This window comes from Dendropsophus ebraccatus, chromosome 4, assembly GCF_027789765.1.
Source record: "Dendropsophus ebraccatus isolate aDenEbr1 chromosome 4, aDenEbr1.pat, whole genome shotgun sequence".
Taxonomy (NCBI): Eukaryota; Metazoa; Chordata; class Amphibia; order Anura; family Hylidae; genus Dendropsophus; species Dendropsophus ebraccatus.
This window is the reverse complement of record NC_091457.1, coordinates 108,759,843-108,784,233: the sequence shown is the minus strand read 5'-3', so window position 1 is coordinate 108,784,233 and position 24,391 is coordinate 108,759,843. Positions and strand designations below refer to the sequence as shown.

Sequence of the window (24,391 nt, the reverse complement as noted above, 5' to 3'; positions counted from 1 at the left end):
TTGCTGTTATTTTAAAACAACGGCTGTTATATTGAAATAATGGCCGTTATTTACTGTTATATGACGGCCATCCACTCAATTTCAACATTGTGTGAACATAGCCTTTCTGTGTTTTCAATCCACTCCTGGTTTTGGTTGCTATGAGGACCTGACTTGAGGACCAAATACTGCCTGAAATGTACGTAGTGTGAACATAGCCTTAAGCTGAGCTGTGATTGGTTGCTGTGGCCAGTTTGCACCAGTCTAAATTTTACACACTTTGATAAATCTTCCCCTATGTGTATATACTCCAGCCGGGATCCCATAGACAATCAGCAATCAGCAACAACAGCTGTAGAAATACGAAAAAATACGTTGTGTGAACATAGCCTTATGCTGGTTTTACACATTTTTGAAAACTACTAAAGTTACAGCAGTTTTTGTGTCAAAACCAGGATTGGATCAAACAGGAAAGAGAAGTACAAGTCCTCCCTTTATATTTTCCATCTAATTTTCTAATTTGAATCCACTTTTGGCTCTTACACAAAAACTGCAGTGGCGGTTTAAAAAAAAAAAAAAAGCTGCCATGTGTGAAACCAACGAGAAAGTTAGTGTGTAATCTGTCACATCTGTGCATGATATGTGGCAATGACTTTAGTGCTATATGAAGGCTATGAAGATATCAAGGTGCAGAATTTTACTTCCAGTATTGTCATACAGCATAAATATATCCCAAAAACCTGGCAAAATTACTTGCCCTATATTCATTTTTCCCTAATTAAATTTACTTTATTTTTCGCTGGTTCTATAACACCACTATGCAGGTTTACTAGTGAGCTCTCTGAAGAATCCAGCAATGTTGTGAGATTTCACAAGAAATAAAATATGTGACACCGGTAGATAGAAACATCCTGCCGCCCTCAAACATACACAACAAATTCTGTAACCAATTTGGGTTACTTGCTTTTTTTATTCTATTTTCCATTCAAGACCAGAGCTTCTTTTAAAATTCTGCTGGTTGTCCTTGGAAACATACAGCACTTAAGCAGCACACCTGCTGCCAGACGCCTGACCTGTAAGCCTGGGTATAGACTAGCGTAATTCTGATCCTTTTTTCATCCATATTATGGGCACAACTCTTGTTGCATCTGTGGCTCTAATGACCTGAACTGACAGATATCCATTTGGTTCATGAATAATGTTCAGCGGACCCGTCAAACTGTTTGGGTTTGGCAGCATTTTCTGAACTCGAACGCTGTGCATTTGATTCCCCATGGCTGCAGAAGTTGGATGTCGCCCTAGTGAGTCCTGGAAAACATTGATACAGCAATCAGCAGGATTTGTATGCAGCCCTGGATAAAACTAGAGTATAACACATGATGTAAATCATAATCCATAAAGCAGACACAATGCCACTCAAGATTACAGGACTTCTACCTGCTAACTAGCATAGACACAGCTGACAGGCTCATGTTCAGGAAATAAGTCAGACCATGTAGCCAACTCACTTAATGATGTTACATGGTATCACTCCTTAGTATCACAATATTTGCAAAATACAGTATATGTTTGTATTGGTCAGAGGATGATAACCCTAATAGGGGTTATAGTAGCTGCCATATTGGTTACTCAGCTTTTCCAGAAACAAATATAAATAAAATACAGCTAAGTAGAATGAGGACAAGTCAATTAAGTGATTTATTAATTAATTTATTATTTCTTTATGTATTAGGGATAATTATGGGGGACATTTATGAATTCTGGCATACTCATTCGCCGGACTTAAATTAGGTCCCGGCCGCAATTGCCCTGCCAAATTTACTAAGTGAAATCGGCCTGACCTGTGCCTTGCTCCCCCTGCCTTGCCGCACAACCTCTGCCCGCCCATCAGTCGAATGGGGGATATCCCTGGCGTAAGCAGCCTTCATAAATGTCTCCGTAAATGGTTTATTTTAGGGATAGCTGCTAGGCGCAGGGCAGGTAATGAGTTCTGTGACCCTGATCCCAGCTGTGTAGGCAGACCTTGCATGGGGACCTCTGTTATCAGGCGACAGGTGACTTCATGCAAAATGTCCCCTGAGAACAATGAGCTTTATAACAGGGTAAATACCCAGCGCTGCTCCACTGGCCTTTATGGAGTCACACCTGCACACAGCACTATGAGAGTATCAGGACAGTGGCAGCGACAAGGTCACACATTGAGCACCACAGGTGTCGGGGACTATTGACAGCACAATGCACAGGAGATGACTGAGTGCTATATAACAGTAAAGCTCTGATTGTAAAGCCATCCTGCACAATGCATGGAGTTTCAATAGAAACTCAAAACTGTTAAAAGAAAAAAGTTGATGTTCTTTAAATTTTAATATGATTGCCAAATTCTCTTTGGTCTGGTCTTTTTTTTACTATCATGTCGCTTCCCTGTCAAATTTCTGATTTTATCAGAACGTCTAATTACTCTGAAATGCCTGCAATAATTATGTTTGACGGCGCTATTTTTGTCCGAGTATAAGTTGCAGATATTTCTGTACTTGTTTGTTACACGTACAGTCAGTAATTATATTAAAATTATTAGGACGCTGCATTGAACAGAGATGAAACTTGAGAAGGGGGTCAAGAGAATAAAAATACTAAAAGGGCAGACAAGATGGACCCAGTGGTCTTTTTCTGCCAACAATCTTCTATGTTTCTATGTATTAAAGGGACATTAAACCTGCAATAGATCCCTATATTTCTCATTTGCCGTTGATGTACTGCTCCCTGTTATCAGCCGTTTCAGGTTGGGGACATGGTTAGCTGCTCATACGATATACAGCCTGCCTCAGATACATGAAAATGATCAATACGCATGTATGTATTATGCTTTGCTGAATGTAAAGGGATCTCATTCCAAGATTAAGTTGTTGCCGATCCAAAGAATATGTGATAAATAGCTGATCTGTGGGGATCCAGCTGCTGGGTCCCCCATCAAGCATAACAATTGAGGTCCCTAAGTCCCTAAGAATGACAGTGCTCTTGTTTGGCCACCACTCCATTCACTCTTTGTGGGACTTCTGAACATTGCTGACTGAATAAAGCGTTTGAGCATGTGTGCTGGCACTCTATTTACTCAAAAGACAGGTACCTCAATTCTTGTAATCAGTGGGGGTCCGAGTGGTCAGATCCCCCACTGATCAGATAGTTATATAGGGGATCGTTTTTTAACTTAGGATAACCCCTTTAAATTACAAGATGTCTCCTCCTTTCACATCTAAAGATCACATCATGGATACATGGTACCCAGAAAGCATTGCCTTGTGGGTGTACAGATGTTATGGGTCAGAGTTCAGCGTTGGAGTCATATGACTTATAGCAGGGGTACCGCTAAGTCGCTGTCTGTTTCCAAGGGCAACCAGCTATAGTTTGTAAGCAGCTGTGGATGTGAATGAAGAAACACTATATAAAACAGGACAGCAAAGTATTTGAAAACTAACCCAACTTTTTATGTGTGTCTTCCTATCCACAAGGACCCCATACCAGTATTAGTGGTGCATTACATATGAGAAAGGAAGTGTATTTGTGTGACATGTGATACTGCTATATATTTACATTGATGCTTTATGAGAGGGCTGTGGATTTAAAAATGCCAGAAGAGTGAATTCCGACTCCTCTTTTAGCCAATAAAGCATATTCTGGGAGGGAAATAAAGAGTTAGTTTGTTTTCCCACGTCCTCTGTCCCCGGCGCCTTAATGAGTCACAGACGCTTGAATCCCGCACTGAGCTCACAGCTGCTCCATTTCCCACGTCCTCTTCGTGTGGAGATCCCTAATATCTTGGACGGAGCATGTAGCCCCTCTGCCCTGGGGCGTAGGGACTGCTATATTTGTGCTTGGTTATCTCATTGGTCTGTAACCTGTGCTCCACCCCAGCTTTACGAACCAATAACTCCCATCATGCCCTGACAGCTGCAGTTGTAGTTTTGCAATAAGTGGAGAGCACTGAATTATCTGTTTGTACTCATAGACAGAAGACTAAAATCAGTTGTATAGGCCTCTCTGTAATTGATCAAAGGGGAACTCTGGCCAAAAAAAAAATATTTTAACTCAATTGGTTTTAAAAAGCTATATAGATTTGTAATTTGCTTTGATTTAAAAAAAATCTCAAGTCTTCCTGTACTTATTAGCTGATGTATGTCCTGCAGGAAGCAGAGTTTTACAGTCTGAGGCTATGTTCACACAACGTATGTTTTGTATAAATCACGGCCGTTGTTGAAATTTGCAACAACAGCCGTGATCATACAAAACACATGTTCTATTGGAATTAATGGAATCCTGGCCGTAGCGTATACACATAGTATACGCTCCGGACGGGATTCCATCCGGCCGCACGAAAAACTGACATGTCAGTTTTATGGGGCCGCCATTCATTGAATAGCGGCCGCAGAGAACCTGTCAGTTCACACAGTGGAGCGTGCAGCTCTGGCCACACGCTCCATTGTGTGCAGCGGTGAATTCTGATGCGGGCGCAAATGGATGCGCCCGCATCCGAATTCACCAGAAGTGAAGATCAGGTGATTTTACAGGTTTTCTTTTTAATTTAGGGATGCATTTACACATCCAGGATCTGCTGCAAATTGATGCATTTAGTTACATCGATATCTGCAAATCTGCAGCAGATCCTGTAGGTGTGACTGCATCCTTAGGTCACATTCACACATCAGTAACGCTGTCTGTAATTGCGGACCCAAAACTGCGGACAGGATTACAAATGTGCTTCAGTTCCTGTCGGCATTTGCAGGTACCCACTGTCATATAGGTGACACAGACGCACAATGGCTTCATCATTTTGTTGCAGCATGGATCATGTCCCCAAATGGATCAGAAACACCTACAGATGTGTGTATGGGGCCATAGAACTCAATGAGTCTGCATGTGTGACAGCGGCCATAATGTCACATGGTTCATGTGAATATAACAATATATACTGTATATAGTTTGGGTCTATTATATAACAAGTAAGAAACCAGACACTTTCTAGAGCAACATTGAAGGTTAATTAATGCAAATCTAATTCCTATTTCAAAAAGAGGGACATGTAAGGGGCAAAGAGGGACAGAGGGACATGGGTCAAAAGTAGGGACTGTCCCTCCAAAAGAGGGACACTTGGGAGGTATGCTGGGCTCCTAAGATAAGAACAAGCAGGAACAGCAAGTTTCATGTTTTACTGACTATTTTTCCTAAAAAACCATATATCGGTCTGCTCACACTCTTCTGCTGTATAGCAGGATATTCAAAAATTCAAGGTGACAAATACATATTTTAGGAACTGCTCATTGAGAAACTAAAGAACTTAATGTAATTATTGGAATCAGTCCCTTTAGAGTCAGCATTGATTCCAGTAATGATACTATAGGGATGTGGGCAAATCAGATTCGCTGCTGCTGTCGCAATGAGCATATGTGGCCCCTTCCGAGAATGCAGGCTGCTGCAACTGGCGTCTTTATCTTGCTTAGATGAGGGGGGAGTCCTTAAAATTTGATTTCCCTGCATCCCTTCATTCCTATTATAGTAGACGGTCACATCTGTAAAATTAGCAACTGTGTTGAAGGTATAAAAGAGAATCCCTCAAATGGAAATTCCCTAGACTTGAAAAACCAGAGTTCACATTAACCATTTATTTTTCTATTTCTGTGTTTTCTATAAAGTTGTAAATGAAGTAATTTCTTGTAGTAGGGGGTAGGGGGATTCTGCTGTTTCAGCACTGCCAGAGCTGGGGTGATGTCTGGGAGTAATTTATAAAATGGGCATTCAGACTACAACGTACATTACCAGATCTATGTCAGATGTGTTTTGCAGCACAGTGTTTGAGCTGGTTATAATAATCCACCCGCCCGCCCGCCTCCTGTGCAGCGCCTGCCATACATTACCATATGGCTGTATTTTGGCTTTGTAACTGCTGTGTTCTACGTCTTTCCATTGTCCTCGTGCTTTGGTGACTCACCGTCTTCTTGTAAACTGTTTCCTGGTTAAAAAAAAAAAAAATCGGTGGAAATTGTAAATGAATCTGCCTGATCTGCGGGTTATGAAAATAGACCCTACTCTGAGGAATCTGGGGGAAGCAATGGCCTGTCAAGAAAGTTTGATTCTATTCCAGGCTCCTGTACTTTGTATTAACTCTTTGCTAATTGTCAGCAAATGATCCAAATCATCTGTGATGGAAACATGCTAAATGACTATGTTTTGACCCTTTAAATTACTGCATCATGAAATTGGCAATTGCAACTGGCGACTGGCAACTTTGGTAAGTCTGTGTTCACACATGTTGCAGTTCAATTGCAGTACTGGAGTGTTTTTCATTAGAAGTACACTCCAGTTGGGAATTTGCAAAACCTGCACAGATTTTGGGCCATGCTGCACACACACAACCATAGAAAATAAAAAGAAAATCTTGAAATTGCACTTATACATATGAGTTATAGGATGCACAAGTCTCCATTTCCAGGCCTCACACTGCGAATGTTTCCACACATTGTGCGGCTTAGTGAAGTTTGCTCATGACCACTTTGTGAAATCCGTCACTGTCATATCCCGGAGGAACACTTGGGGAAGGGGGGCCCTACTGTCTGTCAAGGAGCATCTCTCCCCGGCTGGAGTTACAAGCTGCTCCCAGCATGCACTGGGTAACCGCAGTGGCTCCTTGTCTCTGAAATGCGCTGGTTTTGTGTAAACAGTTCATTCCGTCATTTTTAGAGAGTTACTCAGAGAAAAAAAAAGCCACAGACCAATTTTCCCAAATCTGGAGGACTATCCCCTCGGGGGAACACAGAGAACATGCCTTCCATGAATAATTCACTGCTGTTACAACACTGTTCCCGCTATCAATCAATTTCAGATGATCATCGAGATAGGAAGTCCGTCAAAAACAAAACGTTCAGGCCGCAATTATACAAGTTTTCTAAGTCTTTGTTCACATCTGCAGGATGTGTCACCCTGGCTGGCACTGCCTATAGTGACAACCTGTGTGGCACTGTTATTGGGTCATTTTGGCTGCAATCGCTCATGGGGTGTTGCTACAGATCTCTCTAGCTGTTAATGTGAGGGTGGGCTTATGCGTAAAATTTTCAGTGGCCCATCTAAAATATTTCTAGAATCCTTGAGAGTTGGCAGTTGAGGCCTATTACGGTTCTTATAAGATTGGTAAAGTATTTCATTTATATATATATTAAAACTGAGCAAATAATCTCCAGTCATGTATCACTGTTCTGTGTAACGGCCCTATTACACCAACAGATTATCTGACAGATTTTTTTAAGCCAAAGCCAGGAATGGATTTGAAAAGAGAAGAAATCTTAGTCTTTTCTTTATAACCTCTTCTTTGTTTATAGTCCATTCCCGACTTTGGCTCAAAAAATCTGTCAGATAATAGGGCCTTAGGCTATGTCCCTACAGTGTATAACACCGGCACATTTCTGCAGTAAATACTGCTGTATCGGCTGCAGGAACGTTATCTTTTTACAATTGACTTGCGGGCACTGTTGGGTGTGCCTGCAAATCAATTAACCATTCACCACAATGTAAAGTGCGGCTGCCAGGCGTACTTTACATTGTGTGAACAGCTATTGTTTCCAGACAATGTACAGCAAACAGCGGCCAAAAATAATAGGCATGTATATTATTTTAACACCCGTTCTAAAGAATGATGTCTGCACACAGTGGGCAGCATTGCATTAAATTCACCCCTGCAGAAAAGAACCGATGCTGATTTAATTACAGTCAGCATTCGTTCTTTTCTTAAAAAAGAACGCTGTGTGCACATAGCCTTAGGCTATGTTCACACTACGTAAGAGATCGGCAACTCATGGCAACTAATTATATTGTTGCATTCACTATTTCACAGCAGGTATGACACACCTATAAGAAGCAATCTGATTGGTTGCTCTGGTTAGCTGCTTGAGTCCAATACTCAAGCACTATTTTAATTTCTGTGTGGTTAGAAGCAAGAAGCAAGATGAGCATAACTTGAGCATGCTTAAGTCCGATCGTTCAGCATTTGAAAACCGGTGGCTGAAGAAATTGGATGCAGCTCTAGGGAATGCTGAAAAACATACATACATACCTACATACATCCATGGATACAGCCATAGTATCTATGCCTTTCTACTCCTTATGGCTGCAGCCAACTTCTTCACCCATTGGTACTGCACGCTCAGACTTGAGCATGCTCTTCTCTGTTTCCAGCATTGGCCACCTAGGATAGAGCAAGTTCAAGTTCCTCCAGTTGTCAAGTTTAAAAGTGCACCACAGGTTCTTCACAGTGACATAGCAGCCATTACTTGTCAGTTCTGTGAAAGACAATGTAATCCTGACACTTTGCGCCTGGAGTGGGTGCTTTGATCTTTGGTACTTGGGAAGGTGGTTTATGGTGATTTACAGCTTCTGTCTGGAATTATCCATTAAACTGAGTTGCAGACTGTGTTGGTTTTGCTTGGCATAGGTTTAAATATCTTTAAATTGCACAACTGTGTCTTTCTCCAGGAAGTGGGCAGCGTCACTCTCATTGCAGGGTGTTTACAGATCTGACCCATATTATAGGTGATGGTGGTTATTAGCCGACTATGTGAGGTTTATGCAGAGCCAAGAATGCATCACACCTCGGAAGTGTTACTGTGCAGTGGGTGGGCTGTCCATGCCAGCGGGGGTAAACACCTTGCAACTGATGTTGTGGAAGTTGTTTGTTTTTTTGTTTTTTACTTTAAGTGTCCTGTTATAACACTATATCCAGCACAATGTCTGTAGTTTCTTTATCTCAGAGCGTGAATAAGATCATTAAGATCATCAGTTTTATTAGAGTCAGCTGCTAACAGTGGGGGAAGCCTGAGATAGTTAAAGGGGTTGTCCAGTGACCAGAAAAGATATTACCTGTTCTGCTGCCTGGTTCTCCATTTCCACCCTCGGCACATTTCGGAAGCGTACCTTCTCATATCTCAGAAGTAGAAGTGTGGTTGTTGCCTACATGCGACAATCGTGACCTGCAAACTAGGCATTTTACAAAGAACTGTCTGACAACTTAGCAGCTGGCTGGATAGTAATAAAGGAGGAAGCAGCTAGCTTCTCCTGCTTGGATTTATAAGATACTTGGCGGTCTAGTATAAATGCATGAAAGGAAAGATAAGACATGAAACACAGATCTTAAGGGGGTTGTCAATTTTCTATTTGAAGGGTCCCATTCTATGATTTGTAGCTATCTGCAGCCAGGAAAATACATGAACTGTGCTAGAAGAGTGTGTTCAGTGTTCCCCTAACTCCAGCCCTCAAGGTCCACCAACAGGTGATGTTTTGAGGATTTCCTTAGTGTTTTACAGGTGATATAATTATACTATGTACGCATGTGTTCTCGGTATGGAAAATCCTCAATTCCTGACCTGTTGGTGGTCCTTCAGGACCCGAGTTATGGAACACCAGTTAATAGAGGTATATGTTGAAGTCCTAAAATTGAGGGATGTGCTCTTTGTACATTATTTGTAAATGATTTCCCTAATTCTTCTGTTTTTATGAACTACAACTCCCAGCATTGCAGTACACTGAATAGTTTATCGTGAATTGGCTCTCGTCTCTTTTTGTCAGAATTCTCTGAACTCCTTCAGATCTCTAGCTCGGGGTGATACCTTCTTGACAAGTCACAGGCTGAAAATAAATGACTTGCAAATAGAAGTTTTACACCTTGAGCTTTGGCTTCACTTCGTTTTACTGTCACAGTTTATGGGGCTGAAATGTATCTTGGTTGTAGCAGCACCCTGCGCTCCCTGGGAGCTATGATCCATTACATGACGCTGACTCTAATTAACCAATATCTACCTTGAGGTAGTTCCCTCCAGTAAATAAATCCCATTCCCATTCCCAAGTCACATTTTATAGCTATTTTATAGCTATCCTCCTTTGGGAAAGCTGGATATTATAGGAGAATAGCGCTTCTAGAGTCTGCCTAGGATTTCAACCATAGGAGAAGTGGATGCATTACAGTATAACAAGCATGATTTTGGAGCGGCACAGTTTAGAAGGCTTCAGAGCTGAAATCATGCAGCATCTCCTGCTTGTTGAGCATTTGTACAGAGTTGTTGGCGCTAATTTGCATTCTAGGACATGACTTTTTTTACACCAGATACTGTATAGTCACTTGATTTAAGAAAAAAAAAGAATCCCCTTGTTTGATAAGAGCTAAGCTTCTAGAGGTGAATCTGGCAACTAGATTGTTTACTGTAGATAGAAGTGTATAGCTCAGTGATAGAACATGTGGCTGTAGAACAAGCTTGTTAACTGTTTTCAGTGATAACAAAACAGTGAGTGCAGCTCTGTAGTATAATATGGGATCAGTACAAAAGAAGTTACAGGTTTACAAAGTTACAGAGTGACCAAAGGTGATGGTAAAATTGCCACATGACTTGTGACATACCTTAACGGGTGTTCAGAAGGAGCATACATGTTTTAACTGCACAAATTTTCTGTTCTCAGCGACATAAGCCACCACCTGAGGAGTCTGGTAGCGGTTTACCCTGACTCTCTCTGTTAGAACACATGGGCATGCGGCCAAGCCCAGCGTGTCTTGGGGAATCAGGAGAGACAGCCTTCGGACAGACAAGTGTTTGCCCAAAAGCTATTTTATATGTATGTTCAAGGGATTTTCCAACATTCAAGGAGAAGAATAAAGAATCTGTTCTCATTTTCCAGAAATGGCACCACATGTGTCCCTGCAGTTCGTCCCAAGTCACCGGACTGTAATGAACTGCAATACCAGATAAAGCTCATGAGCAGGCATGGCACTGTTTCTGGATAAAATTGCACTCTATAGTACTTCTGGACACCCCCTTTAAGGTAATTTTAGGTCATTTGGTTTGAAGCCAAATCCTAATGGAAAATATGTAATGTTCCACCCAGAGCAGACCACTAATTTAAAGCACAGCTCCAGTCAATGGCTTGTGATCGAATCCTTGAACAGCAGCCTGGTGTAATTTACAGAATGAACATTTTTCGGCCTTCAGTTAAATAGGAGCCACATTGGTTGCAAATAGTTTTATTAGTGTTAATAATAAAAAGGGAGCATTTTAATTAATTTAGTGTCCCTGCCAATTTTATGGGAGAAAAATCGCCAAATTCTCTGACTGCCGGTTTCTGTAAGGCCAGCCCACGGTCATTGCAATTGTGAGGGTAAGGCATGACAAGGTGATGCCACAGCCCTGGAGACATAGAGTACCATGTAGAGACCCTTAAAATGAGAACTGTGACAGCAAGAGACTGAGCCCCCTGAGTGTAGGCTGGCATAAGGGAATAGGCATCTAATCCCACTTATTCAGTAAGTACCAGGTTGAACAGGGAGAATGTTGCTGGTTCACAGAAGCGCTGTGCATGACATTAGGCATCAGTAGCATCATAGCAACAGGTAATGTGTTTTTAAAACAGTAAATTCAGGTTCAAGAAATTGACTCCCGATGGAGAAGATGGATACAGCCCTAGAACTGCCTGGAATGTTGCATCCATCTCCTCCAGCCACTGGGACTCAAGTGCCAAGTGTTCAAGGTTTTACAAACCTATATTAACTGTTTCTCTCATCTCAAATATCGACCTGATAAAGAAGCCAAACCAACATCGAAACACATTGTCTACTTACTGTAGTTTTGCTCATCTCTAGTCAAATAATAATAAGTCGTCCGAGCCGTTGTGGTTGTGTGTGAGGAAGCATGGACCAGGAAGGGGTTTCCTGAGGTAAAACAGGTTCCTTCAGGGTTTATTTTCTATATAATACTAACTCACCACCAGAATTCCTGCATGGTAACTCCACAGAAAATTGTAATACCAGGGTTTTACCGTTTTAGTGCTCTTGGCAAATTTGTGGTAAAACTTCACAGAGCCGGAAATCAGTATTAAACCTGTGTGCCATCTGAAATAAAGCAAACAATACAAAGACCATGCACTGCTGGAAAGAATCCGATTTCCGGTGTATTACATATCTCAGTAATAGAAACATTATGAAGTTTTAGGTCAACGTGCCAAAGAACAGGGAAGCGCTTGTCAGATTGCAAATCTATTAGTTATGCGGTATGCACATTTAAGATTCACGCACACTGCGTGACAGGGGATATAAGGGAGACCCTGCGTATTGTACCATAGAAAGACTGTGTGACAGGGGATATGAAGGAGACCCTGCGTATTGTACCATAGAAAGACTGTGTGACAGGGAATATAAGGAGACCCTGTGTATTGTACCATAGAAAGACTGTGTGATGGGATATGAAGCAGACTCTGCATATTGTACCATAAAAAGACTGTGTGACGGGATATGAAGGAGACCCTGCATATTGTACCATAGAAAGACTGTGTGACCAGGGATATGAAGGAGACCTTGCATATGGTACCATAGAAAGATTGTGTGACAGGGGATATGAGGGACACCCTGCATATTGTACCATAGAAAGACTGTGTGACAGGGGATATGAAGGAGACCCTGCATATTGTACCATAGAAAGACTGTGTGACAGGGGATATGAAGATGACGCTGCGTATTGTACCATAGAAAGACTGCGTGACAGGGGATATGAGGGACACCCTGTGTATTGTACCATAGAAAGACTGTGTGACAGGGAATATGAATGAGACCCTGTGTATTGTACCATAGAAAGACTGTGTGACCAGGGATATGAAGGAGACCCTGCGTATTGTACCATAGAAAGACTGTGTGACAGGGGATATGAAGGAGACCCTGTGTATTGTACCATAGAAAGACTGTGTGCCAAGGGATATGAAGGAGACCCTGCATATTGCACCATAGAAAGACTGTGTGACGGGATATGAAGGAGACTCTGCGTATTGCACCATAGAAAGACTGCGTGACAGGGGATATGAGGGAGACCCTGTGTATTGTACCATAGAAAGACTGCGTGACAGGGGATATGAGGGAGACCCTGCATATTGTACCATAGAAAGACTGTGTGACAGGGGATATGAAGGAGACTCTGCGTATTGTACCATAGAAAGACTGCGTGACAGGGGATATGAGGGAGACCCTGCATATTGTACCATAGAAAAACTGTGTGCCAAGGGATATGAAGGAGACCCTGCATATTGCACCATAGAAAGACTGCGTGACAGGAGATATGAAGATGACGCTGCGTATTGTACCATAGAAAGACTGTGTGACAGGGGATATGAGGGACACCCTGTGTATTGTACCATAGAAAGACTGTGTGACAGGGGATATGAATGAGACCCTGTGTATTGTACCATAGAAAGACTGTGTGACCAGGGATATGAAGGAGACCTTGCATATGGTACCATAGAAAGACTGTGTGACAGGGGATATGAGGGACACCCTGTGTATTGTACCATAGAAAGACTGTGTGACAGGGGATATGAATGAGACCCTGTGTATTGTACCATAGAAAGACTGTGTGACAGGGGATATGAAGGAGACCCTGCGTATTGTACCATAGAAAGACTGTGTGACAGGGGATATGAAGGAGACCCTGTGTATTGTACCATAGAAAGACTGTGTGCCAAGGGATATGAAGGAGACCCTGTGTATTGTACCATAGAAAGACTGTGTGACAGGGGATATGAAGGAGACTGCGTATTGCACCGTAGAAAGACTGCGTGACAGGGGATATGAGGGAGACCCTGTGTATTGTACCATAGAAAGACTGCGTGACAGGGGATATGAGGGAGACCCTGCGTATTGTACCATAGAAAGACTGTGTGACAGGGGATATGAAGGAGACTCTGCGTATTGTACCATAGAAAGACTGCGTGACAGGGGATATGAAGGAGACCCTGCATATTGTACCATACAAAGACTGTGTGACAGGGGATATGAAGATGACCCTGCGTATTGTACCATAGAAAGACTGTGTGACAGGGGATATGAAGGAGACCCTGCATATTGTACCATAGAAAGACTGTGTGACAGGGGATATGAGGGAGACCCTGCGTATTGTACCATAGAAAGACTGTGTGACAGGGGATATGAAGGAGACCCTGTGTATTGTACCATAGAAAGACTGCGTGACAGGGGATATGAGGGAGACCCTGCATATTGTACCATAGAAAGACTGCGTGACAGGAGATATGAAGGAGACCCTGCGTATTGTACCATAGAAAGACTGTGTGACGGGATATGAAGGAGACGCTGCGTATTGCATCATAGAAAGACTGTGTGACAGGGGATATGAAGGAGCCCTGCATATTGTACCATAGAAAGACTGTGTGACGGCATATGAAGGAGACTCTGCGTATTGCACCATTGAAAGACTGTGTGACAGGAGATATGAAGGAGCCCTGCATATTGTACCAGAAAGCTGGCAGGCTCTTTCCTTCTGTTATCAAGTGTTTTGGAGACCAGCAATAGCCTGCACACCCCATGGCTTATCAATAGCTGGAACACGACCAGCTGACTAGTTTCCAGCATTAGAAAAGGACAACATACTGCTGAGATGTTGATATAACCTCACTGTACAGTAGACTTGCTTTATTCGTGCTTTGTACATACAAAAACCAAAGTGGCAGGTGGAAACTGGAGAGACGCCAAACCCCTCTGCTATGACAGCTGTTTCACGCGACTTCTACGTGCTTCATCAGATACTGCTGAGATGTTATATCTAGGTCTATAATATGTGATACTGTCCTACTTAAATAATGTATCTAGGTCTGTCATATGTGATATTGTGTAAGAGTTATGTATTTAAACTTACCATATGTGATACTGTCTGTTGAACTAGTATCTGAAAAAAGGGGGTAATTGTGTACTGAGCTTAGTGGCTGTACCTAAGCTATCATATGTGATACTGCCTACTGAAGAGTCCTGAAGACATGACAGGAGGAGCCCTGTGGAGTGTTTTGGTTGTTATTTTTTCTGTAACCCAAGCAATATATATTAAAAAAAGCTGAATGTCTGGAGTACTTTGCGGACATTATTGCCGATGGCCATCAAAAAGATGTCCGATATTTGCACATGACAGACATCCATAATGATCATGATCATTATAGATGGCCGCAATTAGCTTATGCCGGATGTCTTTTGGATGGTCTCCGGCAATGATGGCCGCAAAATCCTTTAGTGTGAACTTTGGCAATGAATGCTGTTTCAAGAACTACTTACAACTAAACTTTAACCAGTGGAGTTGTGCAAAGTTCGAGCATGCTTGGGTTGTATAGGGCCATAGGTTTAGAGGAACCCAAGCATATTCAAAGGTTGCTCAAATCTATTAACCAATAATCAGGTGGGAGAATGGGAAGTTGCTGATTTTCTGTGAGCATAGGCAACACATGCATCAAATAACTGTCTCCTACAGAACTACCCCTTGTTATTATCTGCTACCTTCTAACAGCCACATAATGCCCGGGACCAGAATTGCCTGGCACCATGTTATGTGACTGATCTGGGAAGCACTACCAAATCACACAATATAAATGCAATGTGCATGCTAAGTAAAGTACAGTGTGCATCTGCAAACCTAGAGACCAGAGTAATGGAGGCATCTGCATTTTGGTGGTTTCCTTTTATGAACTTACACTAAAGATAGCATCCTTATCCAATTCTGATCATCTCTAGCCAACACCTATATGTGTAGTTCCATTTTACAGAAATGACCAACCACTTACCTACTAAACTAACTAAACAGCATGATACTACTCGTAAGTGTGGAGCAAGATTCTGGTTTTTCACTGTTCTCCTTGAGTTTAGTGATTGGTGTGTTTTGTTGGTCAATTCTTCATTGCCCTTGTGGCCAGTATCCCGTTTCACACTGAAGAGGGGCAAATACCCCAAAACAGCTGTCTGTGGATGGATGCCTGGCCTTGGCAACCCTTGTCTTATGTTTTTACACTCGCAACAGAGTTAGACTTTGACTTATAGGGGCCACCCTGGTGTTTCCCTATTTATGTCCCAATGCTCGCAACAGAGCCAGGACCTGAGGGACTTTGTATCAGGCTCCCCACTAGGAGGCACCCCTTGGCAACAGGCTTCCTTTTCTGAAGAGAGGGATATCTGGCTATTCCTGTGTTTTGAGACTCGCAACTGAGGCTCCACAGACCCCTTTTTTGCATATTAAAATTTTATAGGGGGCAATCAGTGGAGACTCTTAAATGAGTACTCCATTGGGGTTTTTTTTTAGTGTTCTCCTTGAGTTCAGTGATTGGTGTGTTTTGCATGCAGTATGTGCGCAATGGACCCTTGGTGCATTCAGTATGTGCACAATGAACCCTTGGTGCATGCAATATGTGCACAATGAACCCTTGGTGCATGCAATATGTGCACAATGAACCCTTGGTGCATGTAGTATGTGCACAATGAACCCTTGGTGCATGCAATATGTGCACAATGAACCCTTGGTGCATGCAATATGTGTACAATGAACCCTTGGTGCATGCAATATGTGCACAATGAACCCTTGGTGCATGCAATATGTGCACAATGAACCCTTGGTGCATGCAGTATGTGCACAATGAACCCTTGGTGCATGCAGTTTGTGCACAATGGACCCTTGGTGCTTGCAGTTTGTGCACAATGGACCCTTGGTGCTTGCATTATATGCACATCAAACCTTTGGTCCATACGGTATATGCAATGTGAACCCTTGGTGCACTTTCATACCTGCTTTTTGCACACTGCATGAACAAAGGTTCATTAGAGAAACTGTAGGATCAATACCATGTATCTACTGATAGTAAGAAATGCTCTACGTCATTTAAAATCAAACTGTTTAAATTTGTGGAGTTTCTATTTATTTACACTTGGGGGGGAATTTATGAAAACTGGCGTAGAAGTACACTAGTCTTATTTTAGGCCCTGCCCCCTTTTCCCCGGCAGGATTCACTAAGAGGCGGCCGAATCTGTGCCCGGCGTACTAAATGTACACCTGCTGGAAGCAAGCAGGCGTAAATCATGATAAATGAGGCGCGGGAGGAGGCCACGCCTCCTCCTCACCTTGTCACACACCATCCCCCCAAGCTCCCCCAGCCCACCCATCGGGCGAGCGGGGCATACGGCAGGCGTACGCCAGGGACAAAGGGCAAATCTGCCCCTTCTTCCTGGCGTACGCCTCGGGCGGACGTTTCATAAATGTCCCCCTTGATCTTTAGGTCATGACTTCACATTTTTCCAAGCCTTCTATTATTACACACCCAGAGAGTGTTTTCCCTTTATTAGCTGACACTAAAGATAGCACCTTTTCCTTAATCTCATGTCAGCAGCTATATGTGTAGTTCCTCTTTACAGAAATTAACAATCGCTTAGCTAACAATTCCCTAAAGCTATGTTACTATTGTAGTTGCTCTAATAAAACAAATGAAGAAGTAGAAATATATTATGGGCTTGTTATGTCAGCTTTTTCTTTTCACAAGGCATTTATTGATGTGAAAAGGATACCTTAGTCTTACGTAAATTCTATAATCAAAAGTTCTTAATATTTTTGTTTGTTTTCACCAATTGCTGCTTGCTGTCGGCAAATGGTAACATTTTTGGTTACATCTTGAAGCTGAGAACCTATCCTGGACTAACTTACTTTTTCTTCTATTGTATCTGGGAGCTAAATAGCCTGGACTCCATGCTGATACAATTACTAATTAGAAAAGAGAGATGTGTATTGCTGGTGTGTCTACATTAAAGAAGCACCCCAGTGCAGCATAGACTAGTATTAGAGAATAATATATAGATTCTCATGTATTGCCTATTGTATCTGATGTGGCAAGCATGGGATTTCAGCCATATTAACTTGCATTTGCCCTCTGAAATGATTTTCTAATGCTGCCTACATTTATCATGAAGCCTCAGGCTTTGCAGAGAGAATGGGGTGGAGTCTCATTGCTGCAGTTCCCCTAATTAGGCCTAATAAGGGTCCATTTACACAGAAAGATTATCTGACAGATTATATGCAAAAGATTTGAAGCCAAAGCCAGGAATGGATTTGAAAAGAGAAAAAATCTCAGGCTTTCCTTTATGACCTGATCTCTGTTTATAGTCTGTTCCTGGCTTTGGTTTCAAATCTTTGGCAGATAATCTTTCTGTGTAAATGGACCCTTAGATCTCTACTAATTAACTGGCTGACCGGCGGAGTCCAGACAGGTGAGCCTCATAAATGAGTTGGTGTCAGTTCACAAGCAATGCAGAAAAATATTGCCACTTGGAGAACTTCTGGATTTACTAAGAGGCGCAAGCCTTGCACCTGTTGCAGGGTTTGCACAAAAATCTACATTTGATTAACAGTAAGTGTAGATTTTTGTATGGTTTATGCCTGATAAATTTAAACCTTGATATATAGTGCGCAGGATGAGGCTACACCTCTTCCCAGCCTTGCTGCACCCCATGCCCATGCCTCATGTGAGCGGGAGTTAAGGTTGGGGTACGCCACAGAGAAGGTCAAAATCTGTGCCTTCTTCGGCGCAACATTAATAAATGTGCTACATTGTGGTATTGCCACAGTTTTCCTAAATTGTCATTTAAGAAAATACGCATTTTTACTATTATAAAATAGTACAATTTTGCTTTAATGCCATGGAAGTGATGTAATCTAATAGGTGATGATGTCATCCTGTAGTTCACGGGAAGCTAGCTGACCCAGGGAATTTACTTTCTCTGACACATGATACACTGTTATTTTCTGTTGGTCAGGATGGTGATCACATGATCAATTACTGTGTAGAGACGCATGGATGCAGCTGTGTTTAAGTGAAACAGGTTGTCCTGTTGTACTGGTGATGGTGAGTGTGTATTACTTAGGCAAAATAACTGGAGTTCTTCTTTAAAGAAAACTGCCTAGAAAATGCACTTGTAACAAAGCCACAGGTTTATGAAGAGTTAGACCTGTACCGGTTTTCCTGCACTCATAGCCAGCGGAGATATTGAAGACGGAGAAAGCTTTGATTAAAACGAATTTTCTGTGAACACATTAAATTAAATCTCATGTAAAAACAGTTAAGGAGTGACTTGGACTTTGTATCCTGCACAGTGTGACAGCGAAGCAAATGCAGTTTGGCAGCAAAGGGGTTAATAAGATAAGGAGATGATAACACCCTGCGCTTTGTAGTATTATGTATTCTGGCACTTGGTTGTTACACACTTTACTGCTTTTTTGATGTGGATAGAAATGTCTCAACATCCCAGGCTGTCAGCACCTCCTAATCCCACTTCAGATGCTTTAAAAACACAAGTGCAGGGCGCAGCAGTGGTCGGATAGCGATGATTACTTCTCTTAACATAAGGATCGGATTCTGGAGGCAGTCGCATGACAGTCACAAGTGAGCAGGACAGGACAAGGGCAGTGGCAGTGTCAGGTTCCAATTTGGGGTTACAGGGCAAAGCCGAGCACCCAGAGCTGCAATCACAAGGGGAATGTCTGATGGATGCATGGAAATGGTGCATCACATACGGTGCTACTTAAATAAGTGGGTAATATGTAACAGATTCTGCGAGGCTGCACTGGTACCTGCATACTGGTGGTGGTGGGGTGTTATTAAAGAGACCTGGACCAAAAATACTGCACCGAAGGCCTAAGGCTTCTGTATTGCATAACTTCTTGTATGATTAGGCGGTTTAGATATAAACCGGTACCACCACCAATTATTTGAATGAAGGAGTTGCAAACACACTTTTGATTATGCTCATGATCATGACACCCCAGAGGGCTATCTTGAGGCTCCTGGGCTCTAAGGGTACAAACCCACTTGACGTATTTGATGCGTGAATCAGTCTTAAAAATAAGCAGGCAAAACGCAGGTTGGCTTTATACAATTGTTCTGTGTTAAAATACGCAATTGCAATTATTTTTGAAGCGTAAGGCTACATGCAGTTTTCGCACAGGTTGTTAACAACTGATGCTTTGCTAACAACAAGCTTCACGCTTCAAAAATACGCAATTGCGTATTTTAACGCAGAACAATTGTATAAAGCCAACCTGCGTTTTGCCTGCTTATTTTTAAGACTGATTCACGCAGCAAATACGTCAAGTGGGTTTGTACCCTTAAGAATTACAAACTGATGTTGCTTCAACCAGGACTTAAACGGTTCAGCTCACTCAACCAGCAAATTAAAAGTACATATCCAAATGTCCTTGGATACAATAAGAAAGTTTAATTTTGGTTTTGTGCATAGAGGCATCCTTACAATCCCTTTAAAGGGGTTATCCGGCACTGACATATTTTTTACATCTTGCTGCCATATAATAAAACATAAACATTATGGGGGAGATTTATCAAACAGGTGTAAAAGAGAATTGTCTTAGTTGCCCCTAGCAACCAATCAGATTCCACCTTTCATTCCTCACAGATTCTTTAAAAATTAAGGCTGGGTTCACACACAGTATATTTCAGGCAGTATTTGGTCCTCATGTCAGGTCCTCATATTGCAACCAAAACCAGGAGTGGATTAAAAACACAGAAAGGCTGTTTACACAATGTTGAAATTGAGCGGATGGCACCCATATAATGGTAAATAACTGCCATTATTTTAATACAACGGCCGTTGTTTTAAGATAACAGCAAATATTTGCCATTAAATGGCGGCCATCCACTCAATTACAACATTATGTGAATAGAGCCTTTCTGTGCTTTCAATCCACTCCTGGTTTTGGTTGCTATGAGGACCTGACATGAGGACCAAATACTGCCTGAAATATACTGTGTGTGAACCCAGCCTAAAGGTGGAATCTGATTGGTTGCTAGTGGCAACTAAGACAATTCTACTTTACATCAGTTTGATAACTCTCCCCCTATATGCTTACCTCTCTGTGCTCTCCCGTTGTCTGTAGCTGTTAGGGTGTGACAGCCTGCTCAGCGAATCACTGGCCATAGAGTCTCATAAAAAATGGCTGCTACAGACAGCGCGGGGTGGGACATCGATGACACCACATCGGGACACTGGGGCAGCATGGAGAGGTAAGCATATAATGTTTGTTATGTTTTCTTATATGCAGCAGGATGTAAAAAATATGCCAGTGCTAGAAAAAGACCATAACTACATTCCCCACACCCAATATTAGGGGAGTATGCCTATACAACCCCTTTAAAGGGCATGTCTATCTCTGAACACCATCATCTCACACATAAAGCAAATCTACAAAAAATACATTACACATAAGTTATCTTGTACTGATCCAGAGCTTGTATTATACTATCTGCCCTTGCTATTCTGCTGGAGAAGGGACAGTATACATCCATTACTTAACCTGTACTGATCCAGTGTCACAGCCTGTATAGCCTAGAAATGCACATACTATTCTGCTGGTGGAATCACCATGTTACATTATGTATCCTGTGTTACAGTCTGTATAAAACTGGAGTCACAAATTAATATAAAGAGTATACTTCTCCTTCCAGCTGGATCCACTTCTGGATTTGGCTAAAACACTGCTGTGTGTGATATCAACCTAATACTCCAGAGCTGCACTCACTATTCTGTTGGTGACTAGAAGGCATTCAAGCAGGATTAACATATTATCCAGTATCATTGCCAGCCAGGATGGCTGTATTGGATCAAAGACTATGGGTATAAACCCACACACCGTATATGCAGCGTATTTACTGCTGCGATACGCAGCAAACTCGCTGCAAACTCGCAGCAAAATCGCAGCAGATTAGATCTAAATAACTGAACACAGCATCAAATCTGTACCAACAAATCTGCTGCGTATTTGTTGCATATCTGCTGCATATACGGTGTGTGGGTTTATACCCTATGAAGAAGTTATGCGGAGATGGAACGCCAAAGGCAACAGATTCAGATTGTTGCATCCAACATCCCCATTCTGGATAGTTACAGGCTGTCACACGCATATGCGGAGGACCTTACCTTTTCCAACTTTATATTACTGTACAATGCCAGATGCAAGGATTACTCTTCCCATTATGTATATCACACAGCAAACTTACTGCAACCACCTTGACCTTTAAATGTTCCATTATAATTAGATATATTATGGCAAATCATATCAAACAACACATCAGGAACAAATACTTGCAACCAAAACAAACCTTCACTTAAAGCTTTTTTGGAAAAATATGGGCTGGTCTTTCTCTTGTCCACCTGAGATCTTGGCACGGGTTGTAGGTCACTGCTATCCTTCTGGGAATCAGTTGTTTCCTCCTGCTCAGTGTTAGTAGGCTGCTGTAAAGTACAAGAGACGGAATGGTCTTGTGTTTTCTCTGAACATGACACATCAGACTCATTGTGGTTTATAGAACCCTCTATCTTTTCAGAGTCTTTGGGGACCTGTAATTGGGGGTCATCCATCAAATATGCTCCACTTTCCTTGTTTCTTGTCCTTGGATTTATCCTCTTATTGTGTTTCTTTTTTTTAACCTGATTCTCCTGTTTAGATGTTGATCGCTTCCTTGGTCTTTTGACTTGGTCAGTGTCCTTTAAGCCTCTGTCCGACTGCTTTCTCAGACTTCTCACCCTTTTTCTGCCATCATCTTTTTTCATTCTGACATTTTTTTCCCTGTCGTTCACAGTAAATATGTCGTCTTCTACGCCCTGCACCTTCAAAGTGTTATGGAAAGCCTGAGTCCCACATTCACTTTGTGAAGATTCACTGCTGAATGGATCATCACCATTCTCTTTATTCGTCCTTGGCATTACAGCTTTCTTAGAGACATTATTCTTTTCTTGCTTCAGTACTTGTTTCCGGGATGGAACAGAGAAATCAAAGTCTTCTAATTTCATCTTGACATGATTGGTGTTGATATATTTTATTGGTTATATTGCAGTTCTTTAGGGTACAAACCCACACACCGTATACGCAGCAAATACGCAGCAGATCTGCAGCAGATTTGATGGTGCAGATTTGATGCTGTGTTCAGTTATTTAGATCTAATCTTCCGCGTATTTGTTGCGTATTTGCTGCGTATCGCAGCAGTAAATACGCTGCGTATACGGTGTGTGGGTTTTTACCCTTAGACTGATTCACGCAGCAAATACGTCAAGTGGGTTTGTACCCTAATGCAAAATCTATTGCTGGAACCCTCCATCTACCATGTGCCAAATATATTACTGGTGACTTCTGATGCAGCAGATGGACTTTTGGGGTTCACACAGGACCACTTCTCCCTCTGACACTTGCTGCAGATTTCTTTGATTTTGCTTAACCTGTAATATTAGGTTTAAGGGATAGATCAATCTTGGTGTCTCGTTTTATGGTCCTGCTGGTCTGTGAATACCTTGTATGGTTCAGTGATGATTATCCGATGACTGGTGCTAGGATCTGTGCCCTAGCTTAATGTGAGACGTCACCTGTTGAATGTGATAGAAGCCAGCTCAGCTCTCAAGTACCTGTGCCAAGTGTCAAGAGCATCTGCTCCATGCTCCTGATAACGTGTGAACAGCAGCGTCAGCCTGCCTGGAACCGTCACTCCCTGAATCCATATCCTTGCCATACTACTGCCACTAATTCAATGAGCGCAGATAAAAAGCTTGATAGTGCTCCACTGTATGATCATGTATTCTGCGGAGTGTCAGCTGCCGGAGACCGCTACTGTTACCACCCAGATCTCTGCAGCTGAGTATGTATTCCTGGGTCTGTCTGGGAACAGCTGCAGCAAGTGAGCAAGAGGGTAAGACAGAGTGCAGCTGTAGCTGAGTGCCACCTGGGTCTGATTGACAGCTTTACCAGGGAAACTTCTAAATATAGCATTGTACAGCTAGATCAAGGTGCCATCTGGGTATGATCGACTACAGCCTCACCAGGGAACCATCTGAGCTTAACTGGGTACAACTGGATAAGGGTGCCACCAGGATCTTTCTAGGTAGAGTTGTATTGAAACCAATTCTCTGCATGGGTACAGACTGAGCAAGCCATTTCCTTGGATACCCTTTACAATATATAGTTTGTAGAATACACCTTAATAACGATTGGGTGCAACATGGGTCATGCTTGAGAAGAACTAGTTAGGGATTCCATCTGTTATAGTCAGTAGAAGATTATAATAGGTCAGTTTTGGGCAGTAGCCCGGGGCCCTGAGCTCCTGGGGGCCCATGGCCACTCAAATAGACTTATACTTTTAGTGGTGTATTGTCCCTGGCTACAGTTCTGCCTTGATTTGCAAAAAATCACTGCTTTTTTATCTCAATTTTACACAAATCAGGGCATCGTGACATTATCTATCCCGTACTATGAACACCACGCTAGTGCTGCCATAGTTGCAGTGGGGTGGGGGGGCCCAGGCTTGGTGAACAGCCCCTGGTTATAGATGGTTCAGTGTTTACATAGGTCTGGACAGGTAATGTAGAGGCAAAGCATCAGGCATGTTCTATTTCAATGGCCATTCCTTTTTTTTTTCTCCACGAAGATAAGCCACCACCAGATATTATTAGAGGCTTTTTGCCGATTGAAAACACGTGCACACTGGGCCAGACCAAGCAGTTGCGTGTTTGGGTTAAGGCCCTATTCCACGGGCCGAC

General features: G+C 42.3%; 1 protein-coding gene and 1 long non-coding RNA gene across 3 annotated transcripts in view; one reads left to right on the top strand and one right to left on the bottom strand.

Moving 5' to 3' along the window:
- Window positions 1-24,391, top strand: part of PLXND1 (plexin D1) — a 90,392-nt gene that overhangs the window by 8,103 nt on the left and 57,898 nt on the right. The window lies entirely within an intron of this gene.
- On the bottom strand, window positions 700-8,298 carry LOC138788621 (uncharacterized). Its single transcript, XR_011362625.1, has 3 exons — window positions 8,075-8,298; window positions 5,886-5,980; window positions 700-1,287 (listed from the first exon to the last, which is right to left on the bottom strand). It is a non-coding gene; the product is annotated as an uncharacterized lncRNA (long non-coding RNA).